Source organism: Natator depressus, chromosome 15 (genome assembly GCF_965152275.1).
Source record: "Natator depressus isolate rNatDep1 chromosome 15, rNatDep2.hap1, whole genome shotgun sequence".
Classification (NCBI taxonomy): domain Eukaryota; kingdom Metazoa; phylum Chordata; order Testudines; family Cheloniidae; genus Natator; species Natator depressus.
Window position 1 is genome coordinate 21,746,637 of NC_134248.1, and position 26,957 is coordinate 21,773,593.

The window sequence follows — 26,957 nt, forward strand, 5'->3', positions numbered from 1 at the left end:
AGATTAACTGTCAGTTATACAGTTCTATAAGGTAGACTTCAGGGCTCCTTTAAGAAGGTAACTTGGATACAAATAACCATTATTTGATCACACTTACGATGGACAAATGGAATAAAATCCACACCAGTATTATGTATCCTTGGTTTTTTGAAAGGGCCAATTTTGCAAAACTGAAAACAATTATGAGCCAGATCAGCTAGGAGAAATAATTTAATCAGAAAAATGTGAACAATAATCAGGGATACTAGTTTTTCATTATAAAAAATTCTCTGATAAAAAAACAAAAATCTGCACTTTTCTGCAATTAAAATGAAATGCTGATTTTAGCTTCCCTAGCCACAATATACAAAAGTATCAGCTGAACACAGTGTTATACAGTAGAACCTCATTTATCCGAGCCTCCGTTATCCAGCTCTTTGCATTAACCAAACCACCAGCTGCCCGGGGCTGACAGTGGCTGGACCTCTGGCAGCCCCGAGTGGCTAGGGCTTAGTCTGTCATTTCCAGGCAACTGACCTCCCAAGTTTCCTCCCGCCCCATCTTAAAATAAGGGATAGAAAGCTTTTTGCCAATTCTCCTAATTATCCCAATTTTTGATTATTCAATCTGGCCCTGGTCGCAATTAGAATAAATAAGGTTCCACTGTAAAGTGCATTCAAAAATCAACCACAAGAGGGGGAGGTTGCACACATTGAATAAGTGACACTGGGTACTTTCAGTAAAATTTAGTTAATAATTAATGTTAACTATTAACAATAATTAATAGTTACTATGTTTTTATTTTTCACAAAATGTAAAAACCAAAGATTCTCTGTTTAAAACAACTTAAATTCTGTGTTTTTCCAGGTTTTTCCATGGCAAATGGATTTCTAGGATCCTGATGATGATTGAGAATACTTTACTAGATGCCCAAAAAGCTGCAATCTCACAATTGAGGAAGAAGGCCATATTGGTTAAAAAGCTGATGTGGTTTAGAGGGGAAGTGAAGGCTGTTATATAAAAAAAAAATACAATATAACAAATGGAAGAAAGGGGTAGTTGATAACAATGAATATAAATCAGAAGATAGGGATTGTAGAAAATTGATAAAGGAAGCAAAGGGATACAAGGAGAAATCAACAGACAGCAGAATTAAGGACAATAAGGAATTTAAAGTATATTAGGAACAAAAAGAATCCTAATAATAGGATAATAATAGTTCACTACCATATTAAATAAGTCTTGGAACACTGGGGAAGTTCCAAAAGACTGAAAGAATGCTAATGTGCCAATATTTAAAAAGATTAAACAGGATTACCTGGGTAATGATAGACCTGTCAGTCTGACACTGATCCCAGGGAAGATAATGGAGTGGTTGATACAGGACTTGATTGATAAAGAATTAAAGGAGGGTAATATAATAACAATCAATGTGAGTTTATAGAAAATAGATCCTGTCAGACCTGATATCTTTTTTGAAACAATTACATCTTTCTGTAAGGATTTGTGGGACTAGAACCCAGGTTTACAGGGCCTGGGACAACTGACAGTCCCACATCAATACCAGCAGGCATGCATAGCCTCATCCAAGCAGTACTGTGGAGATTAAGCGCCAAAGGGAGTACCTCCAAAGTGATAGCACCCTGTGGCTCGCTGATTGGCCCATGTGCACTATTTTACCCTGGAGCATGGCGCACAGAGGTGTTTGGGAAACTATACAGACTTCTGGCCTCCTGTGATTCCAGACCACACCTTGCTTTCTGATCTCCAGTCTCTGACCTGTTTCTAACTCTTGCCTCCTGATTCCAGCCTGGTAGGTACTTCTGACCCCAGCCTGATTCTTGCTTACTGAGCCCGGCACTAGTGATTACTGCCTTGTGGCCGTCCTTGACATGTTGACTCCAGCTCAACCAGGACTGCTGGGCCAGACTGCCTACTACCTCGTCCCTTGCAGTTTGGTTGATAAAGGTAATAGTGTTGGTGTAATATACTTAGACTTCTGTAAGGCGTTTGTCTTAGTACCCCATGACATTTTGATTTTTTTAAAAAGTAGAATGATATAAACTTAATATGGCATACATTACATAGATTAAAAACTGGCTGGCAGATCTCCAAATATAATTGTAAACTGGGAATCATCATTGAGAAGGTGTGGTTTTAGTGCAACCCTGCAGGAATCACTTCTTGGCCCTAAGCCATCTTCATATTTTTATCAATGACCTGGAAGAAAGCATACAATAATCACTGATAAAGTTTACAGATGGCCCCAAAATTGGGGGAGTTGTAAATAATGAAGAGGACAGGTCATGGGTACAGAGCAATCAATAGCTTGGTAATCTGGGTGCAAACAAACAATATGCATTTTAATACAGCAAACTGCATACAACTATGAACAAAGAATGTAGGCCATACTTACAGGATGGGGGACTCTATCCTGGGAAGTGGTTAATCTGAAAAAGGGTTGGGGGTGATAGTGGATAGTCAGCTGAACATGAGCTCTCTGTGTGATGCTGTGGCCAAAAGGGCTAATGTGATCTGTGGATGCATAAACAGAGGAATCTCAAGTTCTGGTAGAGAGGTTATGTTATTTCTATATTTGGCCATGGTGTGGTCGTTGCTGGAATACTGTGTCCAATTCCGGTGCCCATAATTCAAGAAGGATGTTAATAAATTGGAGAGGATTCAGAGAAGAGAATGAATAAAGGCTTAGAAAACATGCCTTTTAGTGGTAGACTCAAGGAGGGCAATCTATTTAGTTTAACAAAGAGAAGGTTAAGGGGTGACTTGCTTACAGTCTGTATGTACTCTTCAATCTAGCAGAGAAAGGTATAATACAAACCAATGGCTGGAAGTTGAAGCCAGACAAATTCAGACCGGAAATAAGGCATACATTTCTAACAGAGTAATTAACCACTGGAACAATTTACCATGGGTCCTGGTGGATTCTCTGTCACTGGCCATTTTAAAATTCAAATTGGATGCTTTTCCTAAGGATCTGCTCTAGGAATTATTTTGAGGAACTTCTATGGCCTCTGCTATACAGGAGGTCAGACTAGATGACCACAGTGGTCCCGTCTGGCCTTGGAACCTATGGCTCTGTGAAGGCAATAACTAATAGTTGCTGATCTTGCCTGCTACCAGAGACAGTTGGATGATTCCAAAGGCCTGCTTCCCCTCAAATCTCAAGCAAAGATTGATGAGCAAAAACTGACTCTCCCGTGTCAATACTGTTCTTGATGATGACAAAGTAAGAAAGTCCATAATACGAAAAAAAATCATGGCGAAAACAATAAAACTTTAGAAACAGGCTTGTGCATGCCAGACTACTGCAATGCTCTCAACTCTGACACACGTAAAAAGAGCTGAAGGCTCAGCTCCTCAGTCGGTGTAAACCAGCATATGTCCATTGAATTTAATGAGGTTACACTGATTTATACTAGGGGCCTGATTCAAAACCTGTTAATAGACACGCTTCCATTGACTTCAGTGGTTTGTATTAAACCCGAGCTGAGAATCTCGCCGTTTTGGCCGGCAACCCTCAAGAACTATAATAAGGTTAGGTTTCAGAGTAACAGCCGTGTTAGTCTGTATTCGCAAAAAGTAAAGGAGTACTTGTGGCACCTTAGAGACTAACCAATTTATTTGAGCATGAGCTTTCGTGAGCTACAGCTCACTTCATCGGATGCATACTGTGGAAATTGCAGAAGACATTTTTATATACACAGACACCATGAAACAATACCTCCTCCCACCCCACTCTCCTGCTGGTAATAGCTTATCTAAAGTGATCATCAAGATGGGCCATTTCCAGCACAAATCCAGGTTTTCTCACCCTCCGCCCCCCCACAGACAAACTCACTCTCTTGCTGGTAATGCTGGTAAGTGAGTTTGTCTGTGGGGGGGGCGGAGGGTGAGAAAACCTGGATTTGTGCTGGAAATGGCCCATCTTGATGATCACTTTAGATAAGCTATTACCAGCAGGAGAGTGGGGTGGGAGGAGGTATTGTTTCATGGTGTCTGTGTATATAATAATGTCTTCTGCAATTTCCACAGTATGCATCCGATGAAGTGAGCTGTAGCTCACGAAAGCTCATGATCAAATAAATTGGTTAGTCTCTAAGGTGCCACAAGTACTCCTTTTCTTTTTATAATAAGGTTGGATCTTATCGTGCATACATGACCAAGATTTTCTATGAGGACTTGTGATGTTGGGTGACCAGCAGAAACTTTAAAGGGCCTGATATTCAGCAGGTTCTGAGCACCTTGACTTGTGAGAATCCGGTCCCTTTAATGTGTCTGAAATTGGCCACCCAAAATCGCTCATCATGTTTCAAAATCTTGACCATGCACAAGCTAAAATCTATTTCTCTCATTTCATGCATGTTAATCTCTTCTACACCTGCTCCAGAGGTGGCTGTGCAGGGCAACCAAAGAGAAGTGAATTCCTTCCCTATTTCTTAACAGGTTCCAGTGTTCTCCGCTGGATGTAAATTTGTAGTCTCAGGCTGCCACAGTAGTTCAGCCTCTTTCTGAGGCAATAATAGCTTTGCGATCATGGTAAGAAAGGGGATCCGTTGGTTTCAAGTTGTGATTTGACAGTTTTCTTAGAGGTTAGAGCTTGGTAGGTTACCCACAACTGGTTTTGGATTAGTGGACATAGAAACCTTCTGAGTATGAACTTCAAGCCCCCTCCTCCTCAAATCTTTTCCAGGATTGTTTAAAAAGTGAGCAGGCAGAAGAGTTCACATTCATGAAGGTCACAGCCACACACTGAAATGCCTGACAACAGTAGTTTTCCATCTCTGTGGATTAGCATATTTTAGATTCAAAGTGATAGTTAAATAATGCTGCATTCGACACACTGGGGGTATTTGCAGTATTTTAACAGTAAGCTCAATAACTCGGGTGTTTATTTCATAAAGTTTATGCCTGTCTAACCTAACAGACAGGCGAGTTGATTAAAGCTTGGCAGACCCTATTGACACTTCTAATACAGAAATCACTTCCACAGCATTTTTCCTCCTTACAGCAACAGGAGTGAGGATGGTGAAGAAATGAAATCTTTAAAGAGAGAGAGGGAGAGAGAAAGAAACTGTTGACAGCACTTTTTAATTTCCTACATTTAATTGCTAACACTCAGCTTTTGCCACTACTGTAACATATGAAATTCTAATTCCGGTAATATTTTCATTGCCTATCATTTACTCGAGTGCCCAGAAATGGGGAGAGTGTAAAGGCCAAGTTTAGCAGAATGTTTTATTGGGAGAGGACAGATGTGAAGGCAGACTGTAAAATGTTCCCAAAATAACAATCCAAAGGCAAAATTCTTCTTGTATCTTGACTTAGATATTCTGATCTATTTTTGTAGGTGGATTTCCCTGGGGTTGATGCATGGTATGGGAGTTCCATGTGTCATCCACTGGTTAGTATGTCTCACATATGCCCATCTGGGCCTGATTCACAGAGGATGTGAGTCTGTTACAGTCCTCACCTACAGAGCCCAGCTCTTTAGTTCAAGCTGTAGAGATTTAGGCTTTCCTTTGAAAGGTCTTCGGTTCAATCCCTGATGTCTGCCAAGATGGTAGCTTTCACACATGAATGAAAGAACAACACTGATATGGGAATCTAGAGCAGAAAGATGCTTTTGTCTCTAGTTTCCAGGTAAATTAGAAGTGGAAAAGACCACTTAGGTCATCTAGTTCATCTCCTACAATATTCTAGCCAAGACGGGATAGTTCCTCCCAGGATAATAATCTATGCTCTTCTGTAGTACTTTCCATACAAGTTTTCTCAAGTGCTTTACTAGTGTGGATAAGTTAAGCCTTGTAGCATCCCCTTTAAAAGAGGGTGGTGGTAAATATTGCTTATCTTGAGCAAACCAAGTCACAGATTAAGACCAAATGTTCAGCAGTCTCTCCCTTCTGACTAGGATATTTCCTGCTTTCACCATGTTATTCCCCAACAAAAGACAGATGGCCTCAGCAGGCCTGCTTTGCTTCTCTCCTCAGAGATGGTACACAGTGTAATTGCCCACAGTTTTAAGTGACCACACAGCTCTTTATAAGCAATCACATGTATTCTTAAGGTAAAAGTATTACAGAGAAAACATATTAAAAACAATAAAAACCTACACACACACACTAATAAACTTACCAGATATCACCCCCGGACTCCAACAAGGAGGGGTTGTTCCTGTGGTTACCAGTTAAATAACAGCTTTCACTTGGAACTAGCTCTTTAGTTTTATGTGGCTTCAGTGGACCAAAGTCCTACCAACCCTTCCCTCAGGTTTGGGCCCCCCTTAGACCACAGGTCCTGTCTGTTTGCTGGATCAGAAGGAAGGCCCTGCATCAGTTTTAACTCAGGCTATTTAACCAAAATTCCTTTCTTTGTCTGAATCAGTATACATGAGCATCTCTTCAGGTGGTGGTAGCTCTGTGGAGGAGTTACAACCTGAGTGAATTTGCCTAACCAATCCCCACTGTACTTAGTTCCTGGAGGGCTGTTGCCTCCTTCCTCCATGGAATTACATGCTATTCCTCAATAGTTTATACACATTTGCATTTTTAATTCAATCACCCCCTAAAATACTTAAAACTTTTTTCAATAAGGTTTGTCCAGGATGTTGTCGTAGCTGTCACAACTTAATACCTCTTTATTTGCCCCCATAGTAGTAAAAGGGTGTGGAGGACTGGTAATGTATGGAGGCGAGAGTTGTAAATGATAACAATACTTGCTGAACCTTCTCTCTCCTATGGCATCTTCCTGCTGCTCTGAAGCTCTGCTTTGCCTGGGGAGATGTGGAGAAGAAGAAAAGACATGAATACTCCAAAACCAGTCTCCTAGTGCTGTGCATAACTTTCCAAGCCTGTCCTTGGCTGTCTCATCTTATTCTGCATATACTGCAGTCAATGAGCACTGTAGTCCTTTCTAGATCACTTCAGAACAAAGTTGAGCTGTCCAAATCCTCTAACTATGCAATGCACAAAATTTAGATAGCTTGAATGAGTATGCAGTGGTCAGAGAAGTAACCTTGAAAATCTTGCCATTAAAATATATACCTTCTGGCAAATATTGATGATGGTAAAGGTTAAAGAACTGGCAGATCTTGCATTTGAAGTCCCCTCTCCATCCACCGGGCCATTGCTTTCTTATTCTGCTCTGCTATTGATCTCGAATTTCCTTTGGACAGGACCACATATAGGTTATACCAAACTTCTGCCAAAGAATTTTTTGTATACCTGTGGTGTATATAGAAAAACTGACTCTGTTCCTTACAATTAGCACCCTGCAGCACATCTCCCAGCTTGAAACTTAACTGAGTTGTGCATAAGGGATGCAAAAATCAGATTTAAAAATATATCCAAGTGTCAGACCAAATTAAAATGCATGCTTCACTAGACAGGTGCAGTACAAGTAACGAAAGAGTGCTCGGTGTCCTAACTCACTGAGAGAAGCTGCCTTTTTTATTTACCATTTCAGGGAGCTGGGAAGCCGAAGCCCAAAGTACTGGGTTCAAATACTGTTGAGGCTATATGTAAATGTACAGTATGTATGACTAATCATGATGTTTCAGTATGGCACCCTGATTTGTCAGTGTAAACTCTGGCCCCCCAGGCTCTGGTGCCACCCTCAATTTTATTTTTGAAACAATAGTTGATACAGGTTTCTTAGAAGAAGCCTGCCATTCGGTACTGAAAATATTCACCAACAAACATACAGATTTGGAATAATAGTATTTTTTCCACCGTATTCAAATATTTCAGTTCTTTGTAAACATGGAGCAAGAAAGCTTCTCTGTTTAGCGATCTATAAAATTAGTCTACTAATACTTACCTACTTCCCGGGGGTATAGTGAGGCAGCAAAGGGTATGTCTACACAGCCATTAAACAGCTCCGGCTGGCCCTGTGTCGGCTGACTTTGGCTCATGGGATTCAGGCTGCAGGGCTATAAAACTGTAGTATTGAAATTGGTGCTTTCACCCAAGCCCACATGTCTACACCACAGTTTGATAGCCCGGCAGCCTGAGCCCAAGTCAGGTGATATGGGGCCAGCTGCAGATATTTAATTGCAGTGTGGACATACCCAAAGCGACTTAGCCAAAGTGACTTAGCATGTCATTAACAGACAGCATGTGAATTCAGGAGTCCTGATTCCCAGTCCCAGCTCTAAACTGTATGAAGAATCTACCTTGAGTGTTTACATGGCCCCCACACTACAGTATCTGAGGGCCTCATAACCTTCAATACCTCTGGGGTAGGCAAGTGCTGTTACCCCCATTTTTACAGATGAGACCTAAGGCCCAGCAAAGCTTAGGGCATATGTACATGCATACTTGCTGCATGGGAAGCTCAGTATTAAATCTACAGCGCTCCAGCATGATGTGTACGAATTGTCCACATGGATCCTGTGCTGCGCACCAGAAGTTCCCTTGTGTGCATTAACATACTGTGCTTTGAAACTTTTGTGGTTTGCAACCTATTATTGTCACCGCACAACTTTGGTCCCCCAGTGTGTCTCATTCAAACACATGCTGCATATGTGGCTATTGTACTTGAAGAAGTTTAATGCAGATCTAGTACTCTGCACATGTATGTCTGTGCTGAGCTTTCCCCACCCTCTCAAGCTGAGTACTGAGCCCAGCTTTAGTCAGGGATTTCAAGGAAACAGCTTTTTTTATATCGGCCGATGAGCGCTTTGCATTCAGAGTAGGAAATCTTTGGCTCACTTTCAATATGTTTCAAAGCCTTGGAGGAGAAGCTACTGTAGATGGATGCTGAACATTGTCAGCTTTGTGCTGTTTCGGCATGGAGCTTGGGTACAGATCCCCATTCGCTCAGTAGTTTCAAAATACAGATATACAGAAAATCCAGTGTGCTGCTCTGTGCTTTCCAGCATCCTGTCTAATGGTCACAGAAGGACTTTAGTCACAGAGCCATGGGTTCCATTACTTGCCCGTGTTTGTTTTTTTACTTTTCCCTGACTTAACATTTGGGAAGTGAGTGAGTGTGTGGCTGTGATGATAAACAGGGAACAAACTTTACTGAGAGCTGCAAAGTTGAACCATAGGGTGCATGGCAGCAGAGCTGGACAAAAAATTATGTTGGTTTTAGCAAATTGTTTCAGTCAAAAAAAAAAGGGGGGGGTGGGAATATTGAAACACTTCCTTTTGCAAATGTCCGCATGGCTTTTTAAAGTTATTCTGGCTATATTCATAGGAGGTATTAGATGCCCATCACAAGAATGGTGCTGGTACTAATGCCCAGGCCTCATTCCGTCCCCATTAACTGTTAGTCCAGTGGTTATAGCATTCACCTGGGATGTGGAAGACCTAGGTTCAAATCTCTGCTCCAATACAAAGTGGAAGAGCTCTAACAGGAGAGATTGAAAGAGCCCTACCCTAAAATAGCCAACAGCCTGAGGGTTAGGACATTCACCTGGGATGGGAGAGGAGTCTCCCACATGAGTGTCCTAACCACTGGCTAAAGGTCAGAAGGAGGACATCTCTACTACCTTCTCCTCTGTCTTTGTGAATCTTCATCTCCTTTGCTTTTGTTAAACATGCCCACAGTGAAACATTTCATTTTGGCTTGAGCAAAAAATTTTGTGTGAGCTGAAACAAAATTTTTCGATTTACCTAAATTTTTTTTTAAAAATTGACCCAAAATGATTCTCCCCCCCATTGTTAGGAACTGCCAGTGAACTAAAAAATCAGTTCTTTGACCAGCTCTATGTGGGAGGCCTACAGAGGGCAGGAATTCGGGGCTAATGCTGCAGTGACACAAAGGACACAACCAATGGACACATGAGTGAGAGCTTCCATTCCCATAAGGATCAGAGGGGTAGCTGTATTAGTCTGGATCTGTAAAAGCAGCAAAGAGTCCTGTGGCGCCTTATAGACTAACAGACGTATTGGAGCATAAGCTTTCATGGGTGAATACCCACATGCATCTGACGAAGTGGGTATTCGCCCATGAAAGCTTTATGCTCCAATATGTCTGTTAGTCTATAAGGTGCCATAGGACTCTTTGCCGCTTTTACATTCCCATAAGGGTATCATAAAATTCTGCCCTCCCACCTTCTACCAGCTGTTAGCCTTTAAAAATGTTGGCATGTTGATCCAAAGCCCCATTGAAGTCAACTGCAATCTTGCCACTGACTTCAGTAGCTCAGGCTTGTTATGTACTAGAGTTGGAAAACAAGGCCCAGTGTGGTGCAGAACTGTCAGGGATATGGTAACCACTCCCTCATTTGTAGGTCAGGTGTGTATTACCCTAAGCCCTGGTGCAGGATAGAGCAGCCAGGAGACTGGTTAATTTATCCTAGTTAGCTAGTATCATACAGGCGCAATTCATAACTTTGGTGCTACACATAGATCATGCTATTATTGACCAGTGAGTTATTAGTTTTTAAATGATACCACACAAGACATATTTTGAACAAAGATTTTCACAGTAATGTATGGCGGGTGAATACCTGGGTGTTCTGAGTCACACCTTTCAAGCCTATTGATAGCCCATAAGGGAAAACTGAGGCAGACACACACCTGCCGCTGTACACCAGACTGCCAGAGGGTATGCAGAGTGATGCCAGTATTGACACAAGGATGAGCACCCATACTGTAAAACCCCTCTATGTCCCTGGAGGTGGGGTTGAGAATGAGAACAGAGGTCCAGGGAGTTCTGTGTGAAAGCAACTGCAAGGGTTAATGATGTAATCCAAAGTGTTGTACTATAAAGCACTGAGACATAGGGCCAGCAAAGGTCAAGGTGTTTCAGGAAAATGTCCCTTTAGTAATGAAGGGCAGTACCTGTCCCCCAGTGCACATGGAACTCCAATTAGTCTCAATGGGAGCTGAGCATGCACAATGAAGGATAAGTATGCCTCTAAGTAAGAACAGGGCTATGGCTTGTGCCATGCTGCTCAAATTCTACAATATGTATCTTTGCTGCATTTCATGAAATATTACAAATTTTGGAGGCTATGGTGCGTTTTCCCTGGAAAATGGGAACGTTCTTGTTCTTCAAGTGCTTAATTTTAGTTAGGGTTTTAGTAGAGGTTGTAAACACTTTGCAGTTCTGACTTTTGTAACTCTATAAACCAGGGACAGCAAACTTTTGAGTGATTTATTTCTTGACTATAAATATATTTTGCAGTGATTCTGAAGACTTCGCAGCACTTTGCAATTCTTTTCTGCTGTGTAAAAGGTTCACCTCATTTTGCTGAATTTCACAAATTCGTCACTGGTTTACGCATTTCACAGTTATTGGTTATTTTTGCAGGCTCATTTGTGAATTTATACTTTTTGGCTTCACACACACGTGTTCATCATTGTCTAATGAGTAGAAGAATCTAGGGGGAGAGGGGATTGTAATAGGAATGTTTCTTTCACCTGCATGAGTTAATGCCTTGGAACTTTTGAAGAATGATCCTCTTTTGGGAATGCAGTGACTGTATGGAGAAACAGCATAACCTTTAATGACTACTGGCCATCAGTCAGGAATGTCAGGTCACTCAGCCCATTTCCTTACCAGTATAGATTTTTTTTCCTTACAATTCATTCTTCTAGTACATTATCCAGTCTAGATATGGAAATTACTACTTGGCATTTCTATAACTTCCATGAAAGATTGTTCTGCAAGCTAATAGCTTTCAGTGTAAGGAAGTTGTATGGGATATTCAACCTAATGTTTCCTTTTTCTTAGTTCTGCCATTTACTCCTACCCATATCCCATGCACTACCCTAAATAATTCCTTTTCAGCCTTAGTATGTACAACCTTCAGATTACTAGAGAAACTTACGTCTCCTCCCTTAGCTCTCCACCCATGTCACCTTTTAGCCAAGAGTTATGTATTTAGTCCTTTGAGGGCCCAATCCTGCAAGGGGCTGAGTGCAATGGCCCTGATCTAAGAAAGCACTTAAACATCCACTTTACTTTAAACACATGACTAGTGGGACTATTTACATAGTCTTTGTTCTCTTTGCATACTATTTACATATTTTAAGTTAAGTGCTTTGCTGGATCATCGCTCTGCGAGAGCAAGCCCTGACTCCTTCTTCCTAAACCACCCCTCTAGCCTCTTGATCACACATGTGGCTCTTCTCTGAAGCAGAGAGTCCATCCTCTCTATCTTTCTAGTAAGGCTGTGCCCGGTAACGAGTACACATTTCCAGTCACTTGCACCAGAGCCGCCTGTAGAATGGACAGTTACCTTTCTGCTATGCTACCAAAAGCCATGGGTACACGATAGGCACCGTGAAAAAGTCATCAACTGGCAAAAGTTGGCCCACAGTTAATTCATGTTATAAACACAAATCAGTAGACGTTAAGGTCTTAACATGCTGAGGTACTTCTGTAAATCCCAACTAGGCACCTATCTGAAATTTTAGGCTCTAAAATACCTTTGTAAGTTAGCCCCAAGGCCTTTTGTGAACTTCCCCTCCAGCTGCTCAGGCATCAACATCTGAAATCTAAAACATGTCGCTCCTAATGAACATAAGCTCTCAAATTCTAACTACAAATTAAAACGTGTTTGGCCAGCCATCTGCCCTCAGCCCTCCCCCTGCTCATTATTCCCTCTATGTATCTTGTTTGGCTTTTCTTGTACGGTCTGTCGAGATCAAAACATTGTTTTTATTATAAACATAATTCCTATAAAAGATAAGAAGCTCATCTGTATATCTTGATTAATCCTAAAGAAGATTGAAAGCTGACAGCAAGTAAAGAAGGGCAGATCACCACAGCACCAACGGTAAGTAACATGCAAGGGAATGGCTAACAAAGACATACAAAAATATTCCAAACATGGCTGTAAGTTGCAAACTTCAGAGCCTAACTTCCCCACGTGAACGTTATCATTATTATTTATGTTACAGTTGCACCTAGAGGTTGCCGTGAGGGCCTCGCTGTGCTGGGCGCTGTACAAACTGAGTAAGTTGTTGTTGTTGTTCCTGTCTCAAAGAGTTTACAATGCAAAGAGACAAAGCAAAGGGTGGGAGTAGAAACAGCAGCACAAAGAGGTAAAGTGACATGGGCAAGATCACACAATAGTTCAGTGGCAGGGCTAGGAATAGAACCCAGGTCATCTTGATTCATAGGTTAGCACCCTATCTTACTAGACCACACTACCTCACAGCAAGAAGGACTTTGGACTGGACCGTTCTCTGTCTTAAGTTAATGCACACAGTAGGTAGGTGACTTGCACCACTTGGTTTCTTCTCCCAGTGCCCTCTCTGTGTATTTTTTTTCTATGTCGCCCCTCCCTAGCACAGCCTCTCAAGCCAGCTTCTCCCTCGAGCTCTTCTTCATGCTTGACCTTTTCTACAATGCCCAGAAGAAGTGAGTAAATACATAAATCAATCATCTGCACCCATGGATTTTTTTAGCGCACCCCACCCCTGTATAAAGCTGTGCGTTCCCCCCCCCAGCTGAGATTGCCTTTGTCTGAGGTGCCCATTCCCATACCACCTGAGCACCAGGTAGCCTTTATCCTCCTAAAACCCCCGTGAGGCAGGGCTAGGATCCACGTTCTACAGATGGGGAACAGAAGCACAGAGAGATTCGGTGACTTGCCCAACATCACAGAAGTGCGTGACAGAGGTGGGAACTGAACCCAGGGCTCCTGAATCCCAGGGGAGCCTGCTAACCATTGGACCGGCCACCATCAACGCAGGACCACTGGATCAGCCTTCCTTTTTGCCTTTGTGTATTGTGTAATACACTATGTTGTCAAGGTTGCATTAGACTATTATTATATTCATTGGCTGAGATCACAACATAGTTCAGCAGCTCAGTTGGGAATCGAATCCAAAATTCCTGATTTGCTGTTTCCTGGCTTTAACCCTACACCATGCTCCCTCACTTGAAAGTATAGTTCTGCTCTGAAAAGTGACCTCGTGAAATTAGCTCTTTGGGAATCCATATTTATCAATAGCTTACAGGTAAATCTTGCGGAGTCTTCAAGGATGAAAAATTGCTATTTAAATGTAAGATACGAGGCTGCCATGTTGACAGTGTGTTAGCTTCAACAGAGTTACACCAAGGATGAATTTGACCAATTATCTTTTGCCAGTTATAGGCAATCCAAATATAGTGCCTGTATTTTGCAGAAAACTAAGCAGACAGTTTTCAAAAATAACACAAATACAACAGCAGACAGTATGCTTCTGTAATGCAATCGCTGTACTGATAGTCCTTGCACACCACATGAATACCATCAGTGCCGAAAGGTCTATGGGTCTGATGCAAATCACTGAAGCCAATGCCTCAGTGTAGCACAGTCTTCCATGACCTTTGCTTTTGTACCACAGCTGAAAACAGAGGAGGCCTAGTTCCCCTTGTGTGGTGTTGCTGTAGGAGTATAGCCATGACTGTGTGTGTTGTGCAAAGTATTCATTTAAGGATTGCTGGTTATGTGATATGTGAAATGGCTAGTTTCGAAAACCCAGGTGCTTCCACAAATAGTGTGTTGCCCTCTGGGTAGATCAATCAATAGGAGCTTTCAGAAATGATGATGTGGTGATTGTAACTTGATGTCCTTCAGAGTTTTTTTGGGGGTGGATGTGCTCTGGAGCCTGTCTGTTCTGTCTTCTAATGCTACGGAGAAAGTTCTCTAGGGCTTTGTTTCTCTCTCTTCTCTCCTACAGTTTCAACTGAACTCTGCTGAATTAATTTCAGTCTGACATGCTGGCAGACTGTGGTAAAGACTATTATTTCAAATGCAAGAGAATATCATTGTAATACAGGATAGGACTTTAAGACTAGCAATGATGATAAAAGTTTGTGCTACTTAGCACCTTCGACCTGAGGATGATCACTCAACGTTTTTTACAAATATTAAAGAATTAAGGCACACAACGCCTTTGAGAGGCATATATCAAGCATTTTCTCATTTTGCAGATAGGAGAGACTGAAATGCAGAAAGATTAAGGGTCAAATTCACTTAATCATCTTCACTGAGTTCAGTAGACTTACTCTGGATTTAGGTCCCAGTTCCACAAAGATCTTAAGATCATGTTTATCTTTAAAACACACCCCAGTTTAAGCATTTACTTACCATGGAGCATATGCTTAAGTGTTTTGCTGAATAGGGGTGGTCTTAAGCACATGGATTAAGTTAAGCATGTGTTTAAGTACTTTGATGAACGGGGATGGGGTTACTCACATGCTTAAAGGTAAGCAGGTGCTTAAAAAGCTTTGCTGACTTTGGGCTTTGCTGAATAGTAACTGACGGCAGAATTTGGCTGTAAATAACTTGTCCAAAGTGAAATGTAAGCCCATTGCAGAGACTGGAATAGAACCCGGATCTGACATTCCCAACAACAAAAAATCAGTGTAGACCTGCAGGCTCTTGACAACCCTTGTTTTGTCCTGGCAGTTGAAGAAGTCTCAACAAATGTCCCTTCGTACCCATTTGCCCTCTTTTTTTTTCCTTTCCTCTTTAATCCTTCCTTGACCTTAGGAGCTGTCTTTCATGTTACCTGCTTAGGCCTAGTCTACACTAGAAAAGGTTTCTGCTGGTATTGCTATATTGGCAAATCCTCTTACTGTCGATGCAACCTACACCAGCAAAAGAGTGATTTTGCCGGGAGAGCTTTTACCAATTCCTCAAGTGAAATAAATATTGTGGAAAAAGCACTTTTCTGCCAGTATAACTTTGTCTACTTGGGCTTTTGCCCGTATAAAAATGTCGTTAAAAATCACTCTCCCAATTGACATGATTATACTATCCAAAGTTTTAAGTGTAGCTCTGGCCTCAGCTGGTCCTTTATTTTTATTCTGGGAAGGAACATTAAGCACCTGCCCAATGGAAATATTTAAAAATAAAAGCCCTCTAACGCTAAGCCTGGCAGCCAGCAGCTAGTTAGTTTTGTATCTCAGCACAAGAAAAGCACCTTGGGTTGCAATTATCCTACTTAGATATTAAAGTGGAGCTCTGTATCGGACAGGAAGATGGGGATGTAATTTATAGGGCTGTGTCCCTTACTAATTTGCTGTTTAATGACTCTAGTTGGTGCTATCTTGACAGCAGGTACTGATGGCAGAATGAGCTGCTCTCCTAACCATGTCATTGTTACACATAAAGTCTTTAAAAGCCCGTCTGTGTAAAGAGGGTTCAAGTTGGACATTTAAAAGGGAAAACATTGTGCTTTAATTATTTTCATATCCCATTGGTTCTGCTTTTTTTTCCCCAGGGTTTTCTCGTCCACTTGAGTCTCTTAAAGGAATGTACTGTGGGTTTTATTTTGGGGGGGATGGGGAGGGGGTGTCCTTTTGTTATTAGTCAAGATCTTGATGCCGGGAATGTGCGTAGGCTCTTGGGTAGAATGTCTCCCCTAGGCTGCCTTTGAAATATATTTAGGAGCCTCATGGTGCTTTCCTGGCAGGACGGGGGGAAATAGTTCCACAGCATGAAACGTGCCACATGTAGAGATATTTATTTCAAAAGAGGCTGCAGGGGGATTGATCTAGTGCTTCCCCCTTGAGGGGGGAGTAATCCTTTCCCATAAGGTGGTTTCAAAAAATAATAGGATCATTTCTAAAGGAATCCACATTCCTTCTACACACACGGATGTGCTAATGCTGCTTAATTGTTACTCAAGGTTTAAGCCACACTGCTCTTGTCCCTTTGTGTGAAATGTTCCCTAGGTTAAAGAAACAGGACAGAAAAATATATTTGTCCTGAAGTTGTTAATTCCACGTAAAGCAGGCCAGTTAGCAACGGTCTCTTTATAAAGGATGGCATCTCACAGAATGGAAGGGAGGTGGAAGCCACCTTGGAAAACCCCAAATGAGAGACATTGCTGTTAATTTCTCAGTGTGGGCCAGGTTTCTAACTTTGAAGAGTCTGCTAGAAAAACACACCGCCCTAGAGCATGCCTTGGGATAGGCAGACATTTCCCTTTCCTTGAGAGAGGCTACTTTGCTCATTGTTGTTACATTTTTGTTTTCTTATATTCAGCTCATTCTTCATCCTTGCTCAGACTAACAGATGTCTTTTAAAGGTGTAGATATAGCACGACAGGCTGTCATTTCATTTTGAAAATCTGGTCACCTTTAGAGACAAGGCATTTTTTATTTTTATTTCAATCCCACTGAAAATATGCTGAACATAAATCAAACAAAACCCCATATCTCACTGCTATATTCAGAATGACCAGCTTTTAAGAACAGCCATGTAAATATGGGCTTTACCGATGGCAGGACCTGTTAACTAGTGGGCATGATATTAGAGTTTACCTTAATGCTTTTATATTGTACGGGTCAGATTCCAGTTTCCCTAATATTTAATATGGAGGTGTGGCCTATGTAGACGACAGGTCCCAGCATGCAATGCTTCATCTTGATCCAACCAGAAGCTTGTAATCTTCATGGGACATAACCTCTATGCCATAGTTCATATTGTAGAACTCCATGGAACATAGTTTGGTCACTCACATAAAGCACAAGTGAGAATCTACCGGTGGATTTTTTTAAACAGGAGATCCTCACTCCCACTAAAAAACTGGAACCATTGCAAATGCATGCATTTTGCAAATTACAAAGTAACTGAGCAAACCCAGTTAAAATAAGCAAGGCTAATGTCTCAAGATATACTCTTCTATTTCAACAGGTGCAGTTTAGTTCACATGGTTTATGATGCTTCATGGTATGTTAGTAAATTAAAAGTAGTGTATCTTGTAAAAATAAGGGAATAATAATATCACACTTCAGTTGTGTGTTTGCTCTTCAATCTTTGCTGAAAGGCGAGGACACCAGGTATGTTGTACAGCTTAAAATATGCCGTTTAGCAGAGTGTGTCTAAGCGACATTCTACTATATGTTAATAAAATCAGAAGGTTACACTTTGTTTTTGTGATGTCAGTGGCAATTTACTGCCACAAATTACTGAAAGGATAATTTGCTGGAGTGATTCATCCACCGTGTGCTCTGTGCATTCAGGGAAAGAAAACATAGCTCTCGTGGCATTTTGCAGTGGGCACAAAATGACTCGTAATTGTCAAAAGGCATTTATTTTTCTCCCTTGACACATCCTCCAAGCAAAGTGCAGTATATATATTTCCTGTAAATTCCAAGGCTTTTTTCCCCCTCACCTCACCCCCCTTTTTTCCCAAGGGACAGCAGAAAACTAAGTACAAGGCTGAACACACACAAACATATAGCAGGCATGCGACCCTTGAGGCCTGTAGGAGAATCCCTGCTGTGAACCCACAAGCTCAGTGTTTCAGAGGCACTCAGTTTTAACCCCTTCATCTGAGCATGCCAGGAGCTCTGAAAGGGATTAAACAGCTCTTTCCAAAGAGTTTGGAAGTTGCCCTTGAGAAGATAGAAGCACAAAATTCCAGCCGTAAGACTGAAACAAAATAGTTTCTCTTATACCTGAGTGTGTGTTAAATTTCAGGTAAATTTGAAGGTTTTATTCTTTTATTTTTCCTTTGCGAATCCAATGAAAAATGTATATTTTACAAGAGAAAAATAAAAAGCAAAATAAGGACGCTTAATAATGGAGTTTAAAACATTAATAGCATTTTTCATGGATGAACTGGTAGCATTATCATAAAAAAGTGAAGTTGAATATGTGTTTAAATAAACAATTTAAACTGGATATGGCACCAGATGCCTTAGGAGAGTGGTAAAGGCATTTGGAGAGATTCGCCTTAAGGTCACTATTTTAAATCCAGTTCTAGTGATTGTTGTTCTTTGCTGGGAAAACAGCAATGTGCTAGGTGCTTTCTAAACATTCCTTGCGCCAAGGAGGTAGCCACAGCATGGAGCTTGAAGGGAGGAGCACAGGTTGCAGAAGGGAAGAGTTTGGAGGAGAAACCATGGTAATTCTGTCTCTGTTGCCCCTTAAAATGGGGATGTTCATCCGCATTCCTCATTCTGATGTACTTTGAAATCTATAGGGGAAAATAGTTCTAAGTAAGTGTAACGCTGACAGACCCCAGTTGTCGGCAGGCAGGATAGAACCGGAGAACTCTGGAGCTTAGCACATGAGCCTCTACTGTGTGAGCTAAAAGCCACCTGGCTGTTAGCTAAGGCTGTAGAGCAGACTCATTTTATCTGTCTCTCTAAGAGGTCTTGGTACCACTAGATGGGACACAACACCACACCCAGAAAGTGTGTGGGTTACATAAACACTGACTAGATCCTGGAGGAGAGGTGTCAACTTTATGCTTCTTGGCAGTCTCACAAGAGAGGCCAAAGACTGGATAGTCACAGAGGCTGACATTTCTTCAGCCCTCTCTCCAGCTTGGGGCTGGAGCACATTCATGGGGCGACGTGGAGTGGCACTAGGTTAAAGTTTAAGTCACGAGTCTAGAATGGGGGTGGGCAATGTCATAGAGTCAGCGAGCTGCCCTTGAAAAGACTTGTATTCTGTGGTGTTTAGATGCTGCTTGTAATTATTAGAACTGGGAGCACTGGCTGTTAGGAGTCTGAAAGGACAGGAAGGAGGAAGGGGGTGGGGAGTTGAGGACGCAAAGGGGACCATAAATTCACAGCTCCTCTTAAAATCATAGAGAAGAAAGGACCTTACACCTATCGACTTTCTGATGGGCGGATATGGAATGCTTCTTATCTTGCACCTGCCTATGCCCCAAGCGGAGATTATGCCAACACCCAATCTGCATTGGATGACTTCAACATAGTATCAACACAACAAGACATTGCACTGGAACCGGGACTTGAGAGACAGCCCGTCAGACCCAGACGACCTCCTGTCTGGATGAGAGACTATGTTATGTAGTATCTACAGTGTTTTCAGTGTAATATTTCTGCCAACCATATAGTGTCTTGTTTCATATTTGTTCCTGTGATTAGAACAACAATATTTATTTTAAATGGGAGAGTTTCTTAAGAGAGGAGGGAATGTTGTGTTTAGATGCTGCTTGTAATTATTAGAACTGGGAGCACTGGCTGTTGGGAGTCTGAAAGGACAGGAAGGGGGGGGAAGTTGAGGAGGTGGAGTGAGGGTGCAGCAGCAGCTTGGTAAAGAGGTTTCCACTTTAAAAATAAAGTCCTGTGGAACCTTGTTAGTACCTTGCCTGCTTGCTACAACATATGCATCAGTGGCAAATATTGTCTAGGAGGCTCCATGTGACTGACAGCCACCCATGATGCGGTAGTACCACCGTGTGTGTGTCATTACCCTGAGAGCTGCTGTCCTCCAACTGCACCGCTCAGGTTAGTCTGGATTCATGAAGTTAAACTTTTATTTTACAAGAGTGGGACTAAAACCTGGTTTGAAGGGACCATGCTCTCACGGTGTGAGAGAAGGAGTGTGTATATATCCCTGTATAGGTGTGAGGGAAGGAGCATAATGGCCTGGTGAAGAGCTGGATACTCCTGCTCAGTCTCCCCCTCTGGCTCTTTTTCTCACAAAGACATAAAAGTCCTGGACTCTGTCTGCGGTCCACATAGGTATATGGATGAGTTCTGATGCCTGCAGTAGCTAGTCTTCGCTAAGCCCTCCTATGCCAATATTTCAACAGACCCCTTGTTCCCTCTGCCTGTGAAATTGCCAATCCCAAGTGTTCAAAAATTATGAGTCAGGCTGTCTGAAATAATGACATTAGCATAGAAATCATGTTGTGTTTTTTTTAAAGTTACAAATGTGGGGTCTCTTCATTGACCTTCTGGATTTTTAGCCTTTAGAGCCCACCTTTTCAGGCTTTCCTCTGCAACCATGGTGGCTAGAATGTGGTTATTTTGGGATCTTTTCTGGATTGGTCTCCAGGAAATCAAACCTCTAGGTGGTCTGAGCTGAAAAGGACAACTGGTGTCAGCACACCCAAGTCTGCGCTTTTCCCAGGCAGACTATCCAAGTACAGCTCCAATAGTACTGCTCCGGTGTGTCCATATTTCCCGTAGCATCCTGATCTCCACCTTGAGGCAACATGTTGCCTAGTCTTTCAAGTACTGGCTAAAAGCATGTGCCTGCACTGTCAAGAAATAGGGCTACTTCTGAAACCTCTGCCAGTACAACTCCTCCAAGTCCATAATCAGTTAAAATTAGAAGCCTTGTAATCTGTAGCAGCCTCCTCATCCAGAGTCTGCTATGCAACTTGTGCCTCTTCTTTCAGAAAAGGAGCCATATTCTGTTCTTTTACACCCTGTATGGTCTCTCTAATCTCAATGCCCTAGATACTTATCTAGATTCACTAGATATAGTGTGTGTGTGTGTGTGTGTGCGCGCGTGTGCCTTTGAGTGAGGCAAAAGGCAGAAGCTCATAGTGCAAAGGCTTGGTTGAATCCTATCCTGAGGTGCAATACTGCAGAAGTTAAAGACGAAAACACTTTGGCAGATGGAGTAATTTGGCAGATGAAGTACTTCCCTTGTAAAATTGAGTTGCAATCTAGCCTAGATACCAAAATGAAGCAAGATTCTGTATTCTAGCTCTGCTCTTCCTAGATACCAGAGTCTATCACAGAACCACTATATGTAATTTTATCCCTCTTTTAAAAAGGCTCTTCCCCCTCCAACCCACAGCTCTGAGAGATGTTGTTCTTGACTTCCTTGGCTTCTGCTTTTCCAGGACAATCCAGGGGGCACCAGGGGTATTTGCAGGCTTTGGGACTGTAGTTTACTTTCTCATCTGCTATAAAAGGGAGAAGGAGGCATTGAAACACAAATAGAGAGTTCTCCATACTATAGGTGTCTAAGTCTTATACCTGAAGGAGAGCCACTCCGCCAATTTGTCCTCGCTCCACTGAAGGGATTGGTGACAGGGACCAATGGGTTACCTACAGGCTGAAAATTGGCTAATATAAAACAGATGTGTTGTCAAGTCTTGTGATTTCATCATGAGTCAGGTTGTATTGGGTGCTCTAGCTTATGGAATCATGTACTTTTGAGAAGATCTGAGTTTTCTTTCTATTTTTTTTTTAAAGGTAAGTTTCCAGCAATCATGGTTGTAGAGGAAAAACTTGAAAATGTGATACAAGTGCATCCTAAAGATTCAGAAACCAGAAGGCAAATAAAAAGTATGCATAATATATTATTTTTTTAATCTCTTGAGGGCCTGACTCATGGTTTTGAAAGCATGAGGTTGGCAATACTGCATTCACTTCCATTTTTCCCAAAGAATATTTGGTATTCAGCTAAGTGGTGACAGTGCAACACTTAGCTAATGCTTCCTGCACCTCTCACTGTGCTAGACTCAAGTTTTTCCAAATTAATCTTTAAAATAAAAAGTGTAAAAAGTTGTGAAATTGGTAACTGGCATTTGATCATAAGAGTTCCTCATGCTCTCCTCTGCTCATGCAGTCCCTGTCTTGTGCTTTCACCCTGTGCAGATGTGCACATGTCTAATATGAATAATGATTTCTCTAGGTTACCACAGGTTCTGATGATATGAGTGCTAAGTTCCTTCACTGAGCTGCTGCACCGTTTGCACTGAAAGTAGAATATGAGCCAGCTTTTTAGAGATCCCTTGTTCAGAACTTCTCCAAATACTTCATCTATAGCTCCAGCAGCATTCTTCTCCGGTCACCCCCACCCTCCTGATGTCCTACATCTGGGTCAGAAAACTTCTGGCACTCCTAATGCTTGGGAGTGCGTACAAGCACCTTACAGAGAGATACAGCCTCCCTGTGCCTTTTTACACACTCTTAATGTTGGCCACAACATCAGCGGAACACTTTCCTGCTTGATCTGGAATCCTGTTTGATCAAACCCACTATGGGCAAATTTCTGTATCTTTCTTCTGCCCTGCAGACCTCTTTGCTCTTTTTTGCATATTCTGAGTCATAATATAGAAACATGGTTTATTTAACTGATTTATTTATTTCAGTTTACATTAAAAGTCTTCACGTGGTGTAAATTGGCATCGCTCCATTGACTTCAACTGAGCTATGCTAATTTATACCAGCTTAGGGCCTAGCCTTAAACTCTTATCTTTAGCTTTAGGCACTGGCATAATTGTAAATTCTGAGCACAGGCTAAATGCTGAATAAGGGTGGAAGGACCATTTTATGGCCAAAGAATGGGACATGGAATCAGGAGAACTGGCTACTGTTCATGGCTGTGACATACTCTGTATGTGTCGTTGGGGAAAAATTAAACTCTCTGTACCGCTGTTTCCTCAAATGTAGAAAGGAGATGTCCTTAATCTCACAGGGATGTTGTGAGGCTTATCTCATTAATGCTCATAAAGCACTTTGAGATCTTTGGGTGGAAGTTGCTGTAGAAAGGCAAAGCATTCAGTTCAGTGCAGATCAGCAGTGCTGATTAGAGAGGAGAGTATTGTCCAATACACAGATGAACCTACAAAACCCCATTTGAGTTTTGTTCCCCTTTCTGTGTATCCCACCCCCAAAGCTACAGTGTTTGACGTTTCATGAAGAGCTCATGGGTGTGTGAAGAGAACTTCATGGAAAACCTGTGGGATCTGCATTTAAAGGCAAGAGAAGGGAAACCCCAGTCATTATTCTGTGGGAATACCGATGAGGCAAGTACAAAGAAGCCCATGTGGTGGTCTCGCAACATTTTGCCAAACTGCCAAAAAGAGCATACATTTGTGATCTTCTCAGGCCATTTTATTAAAAAATTGATTGTACTTAACACTCTTGAAAGTGGGGGACCTGGAGCATGTTCTAGAGACAGACTCCACCATGCACCTCCACCTTAGTCTGCTACATCCCTGCTGCTTCAGTTTGGGTCCCTTTTGGACTGATCACTAAACATGCCATCTCTAATGGTGGTTCATGATAGGATGAGATCTCCACATGCATCTCCACTTGTGTCCTAAGGTTCGATTTGAATTCATTACAAGAGTAAAGTAAGTCACTGTGTCATGTAGCTCCTCAAGGTTTGCTAAATCTTGAATATTTCCTTTTGGGGAACACTTTTTTTTTTTTTAAATTGACCTGTATCACTTAGCTTCATCTTTCCAACAGGTCCAATGTGCAGATGATGGACAACCTATTGTAAGCCTCTCCACTCTGTTCCTTACATTGGTTAATGGATCCTAAATTAGTGGAGCTCCATACGATCCATGGTGAACAATCACAGAAGAAATATGATGTCCTGAAAACACATAGATTTCAATGGGAGGCTACAAAAAAGAAACATATGAACATAGGAATGGCCATAATGGGTCAGACCAATGGTTCAGCTAGCTCAATATCCTGTATTCCAACAGCGGCCAATGCCAGGTGCTTCAGAGAGAACAAACGAAACAGGGCCAATCATCAAATGATCCAATCCCTATCATTCAGTTCCACTATCTGGCAGTCAGAGGCTTAGGGGCATCCAGAGCATGGGGTACATCCCTGACTATCTTGGCTAACAGCCATTGATTGACTATGAACATGTCTAATTCTTTTTTTAATCCAGTTATAGTTTTTGCTTCACAACATTCCCTGGGAATGAGTTCCACAGGTTGACTGTGTTGTGTGAAGTACTTCCTCTTGTTCGTTTTAAACCTGCTGCCTATTAATTTAAGTGGGTGACCCCTGGTTCTTGTGTTATGTGAAGGGGTAAATAACACTTCCTTATTCACTTTCTCCACACCACTCATTATTTTATAGACCTCTGTCATATCTCTCGTTAGTCATCTCTTTTCCAAGATAAACAGTCCCAATCTTTTTAATGTCTCCTCATTTTTGTTATCCATCTCTGTACCTTTTTCATTTCTAATGTCTTTTTCGAGATGGTACAACTAGATTCAGAACTACACGCAGTGTTCAAGGTGTGGGTATACCATCAATTTATATAGTGACATTATGATATTTACTGTCTTATTATCTATCCCTTTCCTAATGGTTCCTAACATTCTGTTAGCTTCGTTGACTGCCATTGCACACTGAGTAGACGTTTTCAGGGAACTATCCACAATGACTGTAAGATCTTTCCTGAGTGGTAACAGCTAATTTAGAACCCGTCATTTTGTATGTATAGTAGGGATTATGTTTTCCAATATACACTACTTTGCATTTATCAACATTGAGTTTCATCTGCCATTTTGTTGCCCAATCACCCAGTTTTGTGAGAACCCTTTGCAACTCTTCATAGTCAGCTTTGGACTTAATTATCTTGAGTAATTTTGTATCGTGTGGAAATTTTGCCACCTCACTTTTTACTGCTTTTCAAGATCATTTATAAATACGTTGAAAGCTTCAGTCATATCAGATCTGCCTGAATCAAAACATAAAAAATCCTCAATCCCAAGCCAATTTTGGAAGCCAGCCATTACATTTGTTTTGTTGTTTTTCTTAGTTATTTGCATGCATGCCTTTGCTAGGGGGATCTAATGGAAGACAATTACTCAAGTTACAAAAGGGCTTTCCTGTCCGTTTGCTCTCAATGTCTTTTTAATGCTGTGCACTGCTTTAACCCAAGCACAGCTCTTGAAATTGTAAACATCGAGGAAAGAAAATTGGTCTCCTCATCTGCTGTCCTATGTGCATCACTGACAGCGCTCTCTGCAAATAGGAATTGAATTCTCCAAACAGTGGTGCGACCGCAGCAGGTCAGTTCCATTCCTTATGTGCTGCTTTGCTCATTGCTGACCATGGCATATAGAACAGCGAGCTGTGTGGATAAAGATTTCCATCCCTCGGTTAGGAAAAAGATATTGTTCTCTTGATGGGCTGTTATCAGTTACTCGATCATTTACACTTTGTATGGGAGAGTAGAGACATAAAGTAGCAGTAACCGGGGGGCTGATCTTCTAAGCCACTTTCTGCAACAGTCCCCTGAAGTCTTTAGTGTTAGTTATCAGATAATTTATAGCAGTATTTACTTAAAATCCCAAATGCTCATTTCTCTGGGGTGCTGAGGACCCATATCTCCCATAAACTTCACTGGGAGTGGAAAGGGCTCTGCATCTTGCATGATTTGGGAATCCAACCCATGTTTGCTGAAAGGTTTGCAAGTTTTCTGAGGAAACCTGAGCCGACATATAATTTTACATGGAAACTGAGTGGAATGTGCAGTTTCACACGATTTCATTCAAGACCTTTGGCAAAGTCAGCTACCATGAGCATATCAAACCTGTCCTCCACTCTCTACCCTGGATTCCCATAGAATATTGAGTCAAGTTCAAGGTCTCAGTCCTTATCTTCAAGATATTCAATGGTCTGGACCCATGGTACGAAGAGATCACCTAATGCTCTGGGATGAAGTCTGTGGTTGATTGCTTCACTCATCCAGCACAATGGAACTTTCTACCATGTGGGCAAAGCTCATCTGTACAGGAGACAGAGCTTTCCTGGGATCCAGTCCCAGAACATGGAATGAACTCCTCCAGGAACAAATGACGATCACAAACCTAACCCTCTTCCACTTCAAGTGGAAGGCACAAGTTCTTCAACCTGCCTTCTCAAACATAAACACAGATCAGCATGTGCATTCAAAAACAAACCCTACCAAAACAGACTGTCCATACACAATGCTCCCCTGGGGAAGTAGATGAGAGAGAATGAACATATTAGTCATATGACTTAACGCACTACTGGAAGGCATGCAGATACTGCAGAGCTGAGGACAGAATAAGAACCTATATAGAACAGAAATAGAATAGTTACCCTCTAAGTGCATCAGTTCGTCCATCTGGGGATAATAATACTTTACTGACAAGGTAATTAATGTTTGTAACGTGCTTTGTTGTCTTTGAATAAAATTTGTCTTCTGGTTTGTGAGTCTTTAGGGTACGCTCACCACTTTCAAGCTTTTCTCTGCAAGCCTGAGGGCAAGAATCTTACTTTTAAAAAAATAATAACAATAAAAGCTGCGATTCTTACCTATCACATGTCTCCAAGAGCTGGGGCTTTATAAAAACACCAACTATCATGAAACTGTATATAACCTAGGGCTACCCAGAATGGCAGCAGAACAATTAGTGCCACCATCAGTACAAATCCCAGTTCAGTACAAGTCTGACATTTCCAAACTCATTAACCGACAGCCAGTTGGGGCTGTTCTGACAGAAGAGTCATGCCTTTGATGCTCCTGTGCCTCACATGAGCTTCAT

General features: G+C 41.7%; 1 protein-coding gene across 1 annotated transcript in view; it reads left to right on the plus strand.

The window, feature by feature from the left end:
* TMEM132D (transmembrane protein 132D) overlaps window positions 1–26,957 on the plus strand; it is a 398,801-nt gene that overhangs the window by 205,341 nt on the left and 166,503 nt on the right. The window lies entirely within an intron of this gene.